The sequence below is a fragment of the Suricata suricatta genome, chromosome 7 (assembly GCF_006229205.1).
Source record: "Suricata suricatta isolate VVHF042 chromosome 7, meerkat_22Aug2017_6uvM2_HiC, whole genome shotgun sequence".
In the NCBI taxonomy this organism is placed as follows: domain Eukaryota; kingdom Metazoa; phylum Chordata; class Mammalia; order Carnivora; family Herpestidae; genus Suricata; species Suricata suricatta.
Window position 1 is genome coordinate 60,763,263 of NC_043706.1, and position 13,903 is coordinate 60,777,165.

General features: G+C 33.6%; 1 protein-coding gene and 1 pseudogene across 1 annotated transcript in view; both read left to right on the forward strand.

Moving 5' to 3' along the window:
- COL19A1 (collagen type XIX alpha 1 chain) overlaps positions 1-13,903 on the forward strand; it is a 309,028-nt gene that overhangs the window by 103,973 nt on the left and 191,152 nt on the right. The window lies entirely within an intron of this gene.
- On the forward strand, positions 2,042-2,169 carry LOC115297206 (annotated as a pseudogene).

Genomic DNA, 13,903 nt, shown 5'->3' on the forward strand with positions numbered 1-13,903 from the left:
GGGCTAGAACCCACGAACGTGAGATCTGACCTGGGCTGAAGTCGGAGGTTTAACCGACTGAGCCACCCAGGCGCCCCAAGAATCAAGATACTTCTTTCTGCAATCTCTTTTTTCTCTGGCTGATGTCCCTTTCTGTGAAATTGCTCTATTTTCTTGCCTGTCTTATAGCCTGACTCTGCTTGTTCACTGGTAACTTAATATTAAATAGCAAAAAAAAAAAAGAACAAAAAACACCTACTAAAAATGTTAAATAGCAAAAAAAAATTTAGTGTCCCCTGGTTTGCATTCTTTCATAATCCCAGTGCTAATAACAAACTGTAATTAATGGGTCTCATACCCACATTCTGAGTATAGAGAATCTAGTTGACTCACCTCTGGTTCTATCATCTGTGTCTGGAAAGCTCTGAAGCCAATTCAGCTGACTTAAAGAGAATGTATGGGATTTTTAAGAAGGGGCATGGGGTGAGAAGAAAATCATAGGACTGTGAATATATGGGAAAGCTCTTGGTTTTTATACTTTTATTTAAAGCCTCTTCACTTTGCCCAATTCTTGTATTGATTCTAAATGCTAATTTTATTAATTGTATTAGTTTTTCCATTGAAAGCAATGGATTTATATGATAGTGTCATAGGAAATGCACATAGTGATTTCACTTCTTCATTCTAATTGTCTTCAGTCTCTTCATGTTTCATGACTTGCTCTTTGTTTCACGTTGGTGGAAGATTCAGAATGGAAAGGGTAAATATAGGGTCCCTACTTAGGAGACCTTTGCAGTAGGCAAGCAAGAGATGATTGTAGTTTGCTATTTTAGTGGAGATGGAAAGGAGTGGATAGATCTGAGCTATAACTTGCAGGTAGCATCAACTGATGAGAAGGTGCTGATACTGTTTATTGTCCTAATTCTGGACATTGTGCATCATAAGGAACAAATTTGGATGGGAGTTTTTACCACAAATTTGAGGTGCCTGTACAGCATCTAATTAAACCTGGGCCTGGAGTTCAGGAAAAAAGTCTGTATTATGTGACAAATGGGTGGAGGCGCTAGTCAGGACACACCAGTGGGAGTGGGTGAGATTGCATAGGAGGGAGATCGGGAGTAGAAGAAGGTCTGGGACCACAAGCTGAGAAACATAAACACTAAGTTAAGTAGAGGAAGAAGAATATAGAAAAGATGCATCCAGAGAAATGCACGGAATATCAGTAGAATGTGTTGCCAAGTAAAGTGTTTAAGAAAGTAGGTGTTTAAATCTTCAAAACGATGTTTAGAAGCCAAATAAGGTATAATACCAGCAGCTAACGTTTACTGAACATTGACTACATGCAGGCATTTTGATTCCATGAGCTTATATGAATTACCTCATTTAATTTTCCCAGTAACCCTCTTCTATTATTATTCCCATTCTAAAAAATGTTTAAGCTTTTATTTATTTTTGAGAGACAGAAAGTGACAAAGCATGAATGGGGGAGGAGCAGAGAGAGAGGGTGACACAGAATCTGAAGCAGACTCCAGGCTCTGAGCTGTCAGCACAGAGCTCGATGCGGGACTTGAACCCACAGACCACGAGATTATGACCTGAGCCAAAGTCGGATGCTTAACCGACAGAGCCACCCAGGTGCCCCTTATTATCCTCATTCTATAGATGAAGAAACAAATGCGAAAGGTGAAAAGTTACAAAGAAATGCCAGAGCCCTAACTCACTGGCTTGCTAGAAGGGCATGTAAAATTGTCCCCATAGGTCATGGGTGACTTTGGCAAAGGTAATTATGGTGGAATAATAAGGGTAGATATCATGATACAGTTTGTTGAAGTGTAAATTGCAGGTGACAAAGTAAAGAGCATGTAGAAAACCCTCTCAAGACCTGGCTGTGCAGGGCACAACAGCAATAAGGTGGTAGCTGGAGTGTGTGTAGATTATTGAAAAAGAAAACCTTAATGTGCCAATATCCAAAACAAGGTGAGTTCTTGATAGAAAACTATTGTTGATCAAGAAAGATCCCAAAGAAATGTACAAATCCAGTTCACTTAACACAGAGAATTGCATCGCTTCTTGGCCTTTTGGCTAAGATCGAATGTAGTATCTGTTCTCGTCAGCTTAATAACAGAGAGTTGCAAATGTCTTATAATTCCTAAGGAATATCAGATTTATGCCAATAATAATATAATAATTAGGGAATTGTCACTAAAAGTAAGAACAAGACAAAGGTATCACCATTACTGTTTAACAACATTCTGAAATTTCTGGCCAATGCCAATTTTAATGTCCAAATTATAGTTTAAATCTATCCATTTCTTTCTGTATCCCCCAATACCACCAAGTCATAATCTTTTATGAGTTAGCTCTTAACTAATCTACTTTTCTTCATCCTTGTTCTTCTTCCACCCCTCCTCTAAATAATAGAGAATCATGTGTCTTGTATTTAAAATATTTAGTTGTGGGGCACCTGGGTGGCTCAGTCATTTGACTGTCAGACTGTTGATTTTGGCTCAGGTCATGATCCCAGGAGCATGGAATTGAGCCCCATGTTGGGCTTGGCTCTGAGTGTGGAGCCTGCTTAACATTCACATTCTCTCTCTCTCTCTCTCTCTCTCTATCTCTATCTCTATCTCTTTCTGTCTCAAAGCACCTTGGTGGCTCAGTTAGTTATTTGGCTGGTCATAATCTCATAGTTCATGAGTTTGAGCCCCACAGCAGGCTCTATGCTGGGCTCTGTGCTGATAGTACAGAGACTACTTGGGATTCTCTCTTTCCCTCTCTCTTTCTCTGCCCCTTCAAAATAAATAAATAAGTAAACTTAAAAAAAAAAAAAGATTCTCTCTCTCTGTCCTCTCCCCCACTCACATGCTCTATCTCTCTCTAAACAAAATTAAAAAGTAAAATATTTAATTGTTTTTTGTTAAGTTAAAATCCAAAGTCCCTAACATATCCTCCAAAGTCATGCACTGTGGCCTCTCTTTGCCTCTCTGAACTCGTCTGTCCTCCACATCCCCGTTCTCTCCTCTAGCCACAGCAGCCTTTATTCAGTTCTTTGAACTTGCAAGTTCTCCTCTGCCTCAGAACTGTCCACAGGCACGCTTGCTGCTTAGACTACTTTTCTCTTCACTTGGCTCTAGCACATCTGGAAAGTCATTTTCTCAAAGGAGGCTTCCTTGATGCTCCACTCAAAATCAGTTCCTTTTGCTATAATTTCTCATTATACCTTGAACATTCCACCTTTATAGCACTTATCACAGTTGAGAATTATAAATTTACTGACATGAGGGTTTTATATTTTCATTTCCCCCAGCAGAGTAGAAATTTCATGGAAGTCAGAACCATATCCATCTATGTCTTTATCTCCAACACCCAGCATAATGTTTAGCACATAGAAGAGTTCAAATAGTTAATTTAATACTAGAGGAAATGAGTGAAAACAAGTTAAAGTTGTGTTCCTTTTCAGCCTCCTGAAGTATTTGATAATTATTATTTTGATTCATTTAATTCAGCACCCATTCATGGGTATCAACCCTACATTTTCCAGAATCCTGTTACTGAGTTCATGAGGTACAGTAAAATATCAAAATTCATTTTATATAAGGGCACCTGGATGGCTCAGTCGGTTGAGCATCCAACTTCAGCTCAGGTCATGATCTCTTGGTTTGTAAGTTTGAGTGTTGGGCTGTATGCTATCTCAGAGCCTGGAGTCCACTTGGATTGTGTTTTCCTCTCACTCTGCCCCTCCGTTGCTCTCGCTCTCGCTCTCTCTCTCTCTCTCTCTCTCTCTCTCTCTCAAAAATAAAGATTAAACAAGTTTTTTTCAAAATTCACTTTACATCTATGATCCTTGGAATTATGTTTCAAGAAAGATAATATATAAAACATTAATATATTTAATCTTATACTAAAATGTGCAGGGAAGAAATTGGCCACATATTTCCATTTTTCAGTATTTGTGAAGCACATTGCCTTTGGCAAGTACCATTTAGTTGCATATTCCGTAAAATAAAATAATACTGTTCTTTTAATACCGCATATTACACTGTCTTTTAATTTAGTAGTAGTGTTAATGGTTGTCCATTGATTCTTGTGTCATAATTTTTACTTGCAATTATAGTGGAACTTTGGAACTATTGACCATAGTGACCTTAGGCTGGTTTTTTTAAGGAAATTTATTCAATAACTATTTTATGTAATTTAAGGACAAAGAAATTTGGAAATTCAGGGGCACATAATGAAAGATAAGTAGAAAAGGCATGATCCTCATTTATATAATGATTAAGACAACTTGACTTTTGATAGTTTCTCACGAATCAGTGCTTGAGTATTCCAAAAGGGTGGTTTACAATTTGTCTTGATTTTGCTTTTATTTTGGCCTTTATTCCCATTATTTTACTTCTTCACTCCAGACTCTGGTGTTGTCTCAGATTTCTACTCCTAGGTCTTAACCCCCTTCCCCAGGCTCTGCCTGTGCCTTAGACTCCCTTACTGTCCCGCATGCTCCCCTTTCCTCAGCTTGCTGTGAATCTTGGCCCCTTTTCTTTCCCACCTGTTTCCTTTCTTTCTTTCCAAGCCTGATTCCTTTCAAGGTAACTCTTTGTCCATTTTTATTTCAGAGACTCTGAAAAGGGAAGAGAATTTTTAATATAAATATATGAATTCATGAACAGGTGACTCTAGGGGTTTTTTTATATTCAAAAACAAGGAAAACATCTATTACACAGTTCCCCCTCACACCTGAGCATTCCCTAATGAGATTTCATTTTAAATTAAGACTAAAGGGCACCTTAAATATGGTGACATAGTTTTTAGCATATAAAAATATGTGGTTTATGAAATATTTTTCCCTGGAATGGATTTAAAAATTAATCTAGCTTTTGCTTCTGCTTAACATTATTGTCAAATATTCATCATTTCTGTTTTCACTAAATCTCAGTTAATAAATATACATTATTAATCAAATCTCTTTGATGGAAATGATTCCAGATGGTTGGAGGATAATTAATTCAGTGTCACCAAATATTAGATGACAGGTGCATTATTTTTATTTAGAAGCCACTGGCATGTGAACTTTCACATTCAATGTGAAAACAATTCACTGTATGGTAATTGCTGAACAAGTGTGTCCCATCAGACTTAAATAACAGAATTCCACTGCTCACAAAACAGAGGTGTCAGTGCAGCTGCTGTTCTAAGTGGATGCTGTACATTAACTGTGTGACAAGTCATTGTCTGGGCTTATGATCATCTATTGCTTCTTAGTTTAATAACTTACAGAAATTATTTTTGGTTCTTATTTTTCCTTGCTAATCTTCACAATCCCCTTTAAGCCATATAAGTAACTCCCTATCAGTGATCTGTTCTAATAGCAGTTGAGGATAAATGAGACAAGATATAGGAAGCAATTAACATTTGCTTCATTTTTTTTTCTACATTTTTCCTTGTTCTTCATGTATTGCTGATAATCATGCCATGAGATCAAAAATAAAGACAAAATGCTAGCACATTAATGCTTTGGTCATGCATTTTGGGGAATGTTATTTTAAGTACCTGCACTTGTTCAGCCCTGGGAAGGAGTGTGGCACCACAGATGGCTTCACCCATTGGCTGTATTCCAGGGGCTCACTGGTAGTGATCCTGCCTGTCACTTAAGGTTTACTTATATATACAGATGGTTTACAGAGTTGACATCTTGGTAAAAATCACAGGGCTGAGTCACACAAAAGCACCCTGTAGATAGAAGGTCACATCAAGGGTTCCTCCTTTTGGAAGTTAGGAGTCATCTACATTGACTCTTATCTGTTACTTGGACTTTCACAGGTGGTTATCCAAGCTCTTCTCATTAATGCTAATAAGGTAATTCCAAGTTCTTTATTTTAAGCCCAAATCGATTCCCTATTATTTTGACTAATTTATTTTAGTTCTAACCTTCTGGGAAAAAAAGCATTCTCAGACTATTCCTTCTTCCAAGTGACTGACAACTTTTTGGAGAATTGAAGATAGCCACTATGTTCTCTTGAACCATGTTGGTATGTTAGGTTCTTCTATTGTGCTTTGTGGATCCTGGTTTCTAGGTCCCTTCTGATTTCTGTCCCTCACGCCTTCATCTCGTGATGCTGTGGCTTATCAGTGAGTGTGATAGTCACAAGTAGATAAGTTCTTCTAGCACGTTTTGAGCGCTGAATAAAGCAGGCAGTGTAGCTGAGTGAAGGAACTTGGATTTAGTAGAGCTGATCCCTAATCCTGTCTTCTTCTGGCTCCCTGAATCCTTTAGCTGATTGCATGGCTACTTCAGAGTCTTTGTCTATAAGGAGAGGACTAAACTAGATTACCTCTGGAATCACAGATGTTTAGAGCTAGAGTGATCTCAAAATATAAAAGGTCAGTACTACTGTCAGGCAGTTTTTTCTTGAATCAGAATGTAAGCACTTCCATTTATAAGTGCCAACTTTTATTTTGTGGTTTTTAGCCTGGTGTTCCTACTTGTCAACTTCTAACTCTTGATTCTGACATCTATTACAATAGTCACTTTTCTTCAGTTTTATAGCAGTCATGAATTTTGTATACATAGATTGTGAGTCTTTAAGTAACTCATATATATATTGAATAAGACAAGGCCTGGAGCACATCTCTGTTTCACACCATTGGAGTACTCTTTCTAGGGGACAACCTAATATAAATGGAGATAAAATTAGTATATTTAACCACTTACTCAATTATTTCATTATAGTTTAACCCACATTAATCCAAGACATTCTGAGAACGTTTGTTAAATTTCTTACTGAAGTAAATCAAGCCAAACCCATAACATTTGTGTGATTTTTGGTTTTTGACACGATATACCTTCTTGATAATCATCTTATTCTTTACTGATAATTTAAAACCAACTTGTTTAATAATTAATTCTAGAATCTTTCCGGGAATCAATATCCAACTTACTCATTATTCACATATATTTTTTCAAAAATTTTAATGTTTATTTATATTTGAAAGAGAGAAAATGCAGACAGGGGAGGGGCAAAGAGAGATGGAGACAGAATCTGAAGCAGCTATCAGCACAGAACCCGATGCAGACCTTGAACTCACAAGCTGTGAGATCATGACATGAGCTGAAGTTGGACGCTTAACCAACTGAGTCACCCAGGTACCCCACTCATATATATTTTTTTAATGAGGAAACATTATTGGATCTAGACCTTTCCCTCTCCAGGATTCTCAGATATCCAGTCAGTAACTAATTTTCATGAACTCTTAATTATTATCTGTCCTTTATCTGTCCTCTCCTATCTTAATGTCTGTCTTGGTCTCAAGAATACTTAGCCAGAATCAGTGAATTAAAAGATCTTCAATTTATTTTCAAAATAGTTTGATGTTAACTATAAAGTAACATGATATTGAAATTTCCTTCAAAACACATGCTAGGTTTGGAGACACTTTTGATTGTTCGGTAACTCATGTATTTCCTCATTTATGACCTACTGTGTACCAGATACTGTGTTTAGCACTAGGATAACAGAGATAAAAATGACAAACATTCTTTCAAAGAGTATATATGGAGTATTTGATGGATTATAAGGATGCTGTGGGAAGGAAGCTGAGGGAAAGCATAACTCTACCTGGCAGGATAGGAGGGTGAAAATATATAGTAGAAAATGTATTTATTATAAAAGAGGAAATATAAAAGTAAAAGAAATGTTTCATCTTACATAATAAGAAGAAGAGCAGTAAATACACCAAAATTAAATAGAAGGAAGTAATATAATCACTAAAATTGGTGAAACAAAATTTTTTTAAAAAGATAAACTCAAAAGCTGGTTAATAAAATGATCAATAAAATAAATAAATAAAATTTAGTTAAGGAAGCATACAATGAAAATAGAAATGAGACAAAATAGAAATAAGGAAGAAATTTATAAACAAATTGGACCACAGACAGTGTAAGATTAGTATTAGTCTGGAAGATTACTATGTTTAATTCTAAAGAAGAAGCAAATGTGATAACAGAAATATGGATAGTTTCCTCCAGAAGAATATAAAAAATTGACCAAGAATAACTGCAAAATATGACGACATTAATTACTGTGGAAGAAATTATTGTGAAGAGGTGATTCAAGATCTACCATTGAATAAAAATCAAGACTAATTTGGTTTTCAGCAGGATTTTATCTAACCAGTGTTTAAAGATGGACAGTTTTTATGAGTTCAGCAATAATTTAATACCAAACCTAATAAAAAATAAAATTATAATATAGTATTTATGTATATAGCTATATACTTTAAAAATATAAAATATTAGCTAATAGAATTCAATAATTCACCAAAATATGGATCAAGTAGTATAATACTAGAAAGTCTAGGGTTGACTCAAGTTAAGGAATTATATCAACACAATACAACCAATTGAAATGTAAAAGCTTATGATTATATCAATAAATGTTGAGTGTTTTGATAATATGCAATAATTCTTTTTGTTTTTATTATTTTTATATTTTTAAAAATTTAAGTTAGGTAACATATAATGTTTCAGGAGTAGAAACTAGTGATTCGTTACTTACATATGACACCCAGTGCTCATCCCAACAAGTGCCCTCCTTAATACCCATCACCCATTTAGCCCATAGCCCATCCCCCACCCACCTCCTTTCCAGCAACCCTCAGTTTGTTTTCTGATGGTTTGTCTACCTCTATGATTTTGCAATAATCATTCTTAATTTTAAAAAAACATCTTCACATAAAATAGGAATTAATGAAACATTTTTACTAAAATCCAATAGTAAATATTGTGTTTTTAAAAGGGGAAAACTAGATTAGAAATTAAGGAATGTTAGGCTCTACAGAGGTAAAATTGCCATCCTCTTTGCTTACAAGAAAAATAAGTTACTTGCATTGGAAGACAGGAGATAAATCTATTCATTTTCATTAAAGTCTGGATTATATAGATAGAAAATGTAAGAGACTGATAGGAAGAGATGTTTAGCTGATGAAAGAACTTGGGTTATTGGTTAGATATCAGATATATATTAATAATACAATAATTTTCTTTATTTTGGTCTTAAACATCCAGAAATTTAAATAGGAAATATATTAATATAAGTGTAAAAGCAATAATAAGAATTTTGGGAAAATTTGGATAAGAAAAGAATATGATATAGACAATGAAATACAATGAAAAAAATATGGAAAGCAAGATCTAAATGAAAATAGATACCATTTTCTTAAAAGTTGCAATATTAAAAAGCTCAGCAGTTCAAAATTAGTGTGTAAGTTTAATGCATTACAAATGAGAATGCTATGTTTTAAAATTTGCTTTCAAGTTGGATAAAATTGATTAAGGTTGATATAGATAAATAAATAGGTTGAAGTATTAAAAAATATTTTTGAGAAAGAACAATAGTAAGGGTGGAAATACCTTACCAGAAATCATAACATTCTATAAAGTCACCATAATACCGTAAATATTTTAGCATGTAGTTTAAAGATAGGTGGGGCAAAATTGAGGATCTAGAAATTAGTCCCTGAATTTACAAGAATTTAATTTAATAAATTTTATATTTTACTTCAGCAGATAAGGGTAGATTATTCCACGAAAGTGCTGGCAAAACTAATATTCATATGAAATATATTTAACACCCTATACAAAAATAAATTCCTGATAGACCAAGGATTTGTGTAAAAATCAAAACAAAGCAGCAGATATTTAGTATTTGCACAGTCTAGGGACAAGGGTTTATCTAACCAAAATTGTAAACCCTTGGGGCATATAATGCAAAAGACAGCTGTATAAAAGTTAAACATTTCAATTGTAAAGGGCCATAATCAAAATCAGAATGATGGTTCTGGTAGTACTATGTAATTAACAATTACTAATCGATACTTTGCAGAGAGCTTTTAACAATTGATGAGAAAAGATGAACAATTCAATCTTTTAAAGTGAACAAAATGTATGGCTATATGGTTTCACTAAAGAGCAAGCCCAAGATATTAGCACACATATAAAAGTCTTAGATGCACTCATAGTCAGTGATATGAAATGAAAATCAATTATGAGCTATGACTTTACACCCATCACCCTGGCACCTGTTGCTGGATGTGACTCAAGGACAAAGGCATTCCCATACATTGCTGGTGGAATGTTTAGGTCAGCCCCTTTTGGAAAGCAGTTCGACAACACCTATTTAAGAAATGTTTTAAATGCATAATCCCTTTACCTAGCAGTCCCCTTCTTGATATTATGATCTGTATATAGTATATCACATGCATATAATGGTGTTTATTGCAGCCAGTATTTATAGTGTTAATAAACAGTCATTAACAGTATAACACTTGAATAAATTATGGGACATCTATCATAGAGTATTAAGGAATAATTAAAGAAAATAAATTAGGACCATATTGGATAATCTAAATGGATTTATAGAAGGTAATGTTGAAGTAATAAAAATTCATAAAATATATAAAATATAACCTATTTTTAAAGCAAGAAATAAAGCCAGAATCCATACTGTGTGTATGTGTGTGTCTGTCTCCAGTTATGATTATATGAGTTTGGAGAAAAAAATTTGAAAGGATACCATCAAGTTGATAACAAAGGTCTGGTATCTGGAGAAGGGGTATAAACAAAAAAGTAAGGGAAGAATAGTATATTTTATTGTTATACCTCATAATTTACATATATATGTTTTATATTAAAATTATATGTCTATAAAATATTGAATATTTATAAATGTTATATTTGTTTTTATTTATAAATTTTATATTCATAAAGCATGTATAAATGTATTCATGCATATTATATTACATAAATTTACAGATATATATTTATGTATTCATCTATTCTTGAATGTATATCAAATATTTCATAAGAAAACATTTTAACATAACATCTGTACAAAATATATATTTTATGTGATCACCTTTAGGATATTACATACAATTATGTTTTAGGTAATTTTTTACTTTTAAAAAACAAGCTCAAGATAGATGGATTAGAGATAGGAAAAACATCTAGGTACCTTCTTCAATAATCCATAAATAAAACTGAACTGGGAGGAGGGGCGCTTGGGTGGCTCAGTTGGTTAAGCGTCTGACTCTTGGTTTCAGCTTAGGTCATGATCTCAGAGTTCGTGGGATGGAGCCCCAAGTCAGACTATGTGCTGACAGCGAAGAGCCTACTTGGGATTCTCTCTCTCCTTCTCTTATTATATTATATAATAAGTATTGTTCTGAGAGAATTAGTAGGAAAAGTCCTTCAATTTTGCAGGTTAAGACTCTTGGATACCCTAGATCTTGGCATCTCCATATTAATTTTTAAATTATGTCAGTTTTCACACTCATACACATTTAACCTGTTAAGATTTTGAATGAGTTTTGTTTCTAATCTGATAGTTGGGAGGAAATTTACCTTGTGGTATTATAGTTACCCAGTCCATGGTATATTTATTTAGGTCTATTTTATTGTCTCTTAGAAATATAATTTTCAAGGTAGATTTCTTACATAGTTTTTATTAGATTTATTAATAGATATCTGATGTTTTTAATCTATTTTAGGTAATTTTAGACTTCAACTTCCATTTGTTTGCTCATAGAATATTGAAATACATTGAATTTTGTTGATTGACCTTGTATCCAGAAACCTTGCTTAATTAACTAATTAATTTTAATAGTTTGTAGATTGCCATACATATGTAAATAAATATACTTCTTCCTTTTTAATTCTTCTTCCAGGATTTTCTTTTTCTTATCATAATGCACTGACTAAGATTTTCGGTACAATATTGTATAGAAATGGTTATAATAGACATCTTTATCTTTTTTCCAAATTCAAGGAGAAATAATTCAATATTTTATCATTATCTAGCTTTAAGTTTTTGTAGAGAACCTTTATCAAAATAAGAATATTAAGAATGTAGAGTTCTCTGAGTTTTTCCTTAGATGCCCATCCAGATATTTAATTTAAAAAATGCTTTTTCTAAAAGTAGTGAGATGATAATATAATTTTCCTTCTTTTCTATTAATGTAATGAATAAATTGATGATTTTTAAATGTTAAATTAGACTTATAATCTTAGAATAAAACTCATTTGTTCATGAGGTATGATTTCTTTCTCTATATCACCCGATTCAAGTAGCTAATTTCTTTTATTTAGAATTTTTATATCCACGCTTATGAAAACCTTGAGGTATTCCTTTCTTGTGATTTCCTTGTGAAATTTTGGCATTCTAGTTATGCTGGCCTCATAAAATCAGTTGAAAACTATGACCTTTTTTCTCTTCTGTGAAGGTATATGTATCATATTTGTATTAATTCTTCCTAAGTGTTTCTAAGAATTCACAGAAAAGCCAATAGGATCTGGAGGTTTCTTTTGAAAGAAATTAAATTATGGATTTAATACTTTGACTTGTTTAATTGCTGTGTTTTGTGTTTTTTCTCAAAATTTGGAAAACTTTTATTCCCATGCTTGTATTTATAAAACAAACTACACTCTCTATTTTTCCACTCAGTATCTATTGATTTTCTTTTCTGGAATGGGCAAAATTAATTTCCACTTTCATACCTACCACTGACTTCAATATATAAATGTATTTTAATATAAATATATAGATAATAAATTATACATATATATATTAGATTTTACCTTAGTATTACTGATATCCTTATCTCTGTTACTTAACAGACAGAAAAGGAGTTCAGATACCTAGATTGCCACTTTTTTTCTCTCCCTTCTAATTTTTTTGATATACAATTTCAAGTTTTTTTAGTATTTATATTTATATTTTGTTCTTGGAACATAATCTCTAATTTTTCTTTTTTCTTTTAGTCATACAGCTAAATGGAATTTGTGTTAATTTCAGCCTTTTGCCTATGGTTTCTGTGTTCTCTTGGTTGGCTGATGTTTGACTTCTGGTAGTTTCTTCTTAAAAATTTCATGAAAAATATATATGCAGAGTATGTGGAGATCCCACCAAATTTTTTTCGCTTGACACTTTAATGACAATTTGGTTGGGTTTATAGTTCTTGGGACATTACTGTTTTCTCAGAGACATTTTAGCCATTAGTATACTATAATTGAATGTCTAATGTTGCTGTGGAGTTATCTGAAATCAGCCTAAAACTGATAATTTTCTTCACTTGAAAAAAGAAATTAATGTTAATATAATAACCAAATGTGTAATACTAGTTTCATATAAGAACTGGTCGCATTTAGGGGCACCTGGGTGGTGCAGTCGGTTAAGTGTCCAGCACTTGGTCTCAGCTCAGGTCATGATCTCACAGTTTGTGAGTTCAAGCCCTGCAGTGGGCTCTGTGTTGATGGTGAGGAGCCTGCTGGATTCTGTCTCTCCTTCTGTCTGCCCCTCCCTTGCTTGTGCATGCCTTTCTCTTTCTCTCTCAAAGTAAATAAATAAACTTTAAAAATTTTTTTAAAAAGAACTGGTAGCATTTGAGGGAAATTTTTGTTTGGATTCAATTTGAGTAAGTGTAAAAAGTCTCCCTACGTAAGGATTTGGGGTCAAAACAGAAAGCATACCTCAAAACATGTCTTTTAGATAAATAATTATTTCCTTGGTCATTATAATACTTGAATTCCTCACTATTAAAATTGTGATAGTACAGGGTTGAAGGTTGGTTAGCCTCATTCTTGTGTGTGGGATGGTTTTAGTATCTTTAGCTTAGTGAATCCATTTGTAGCCAGGTTCTATCAGTGGAAGAGACTCTCAGTAAATCAGTGGCGATTGACTGATCCCAACATGGTGGTATTATAATAATTTCTTTACTCCTTCCTCTGAATAGAAACAGCCTTTCTGACATTCATGTTTCCATGGTCCAGTGTGAGTTCAGCACCATTAAAAAAGGAGATGGAGAATAAGAGAAGATTCAGATTCATTTATATCTATTAGAGAGAGAGCTTAATCGGAAAAATTAGGACCCT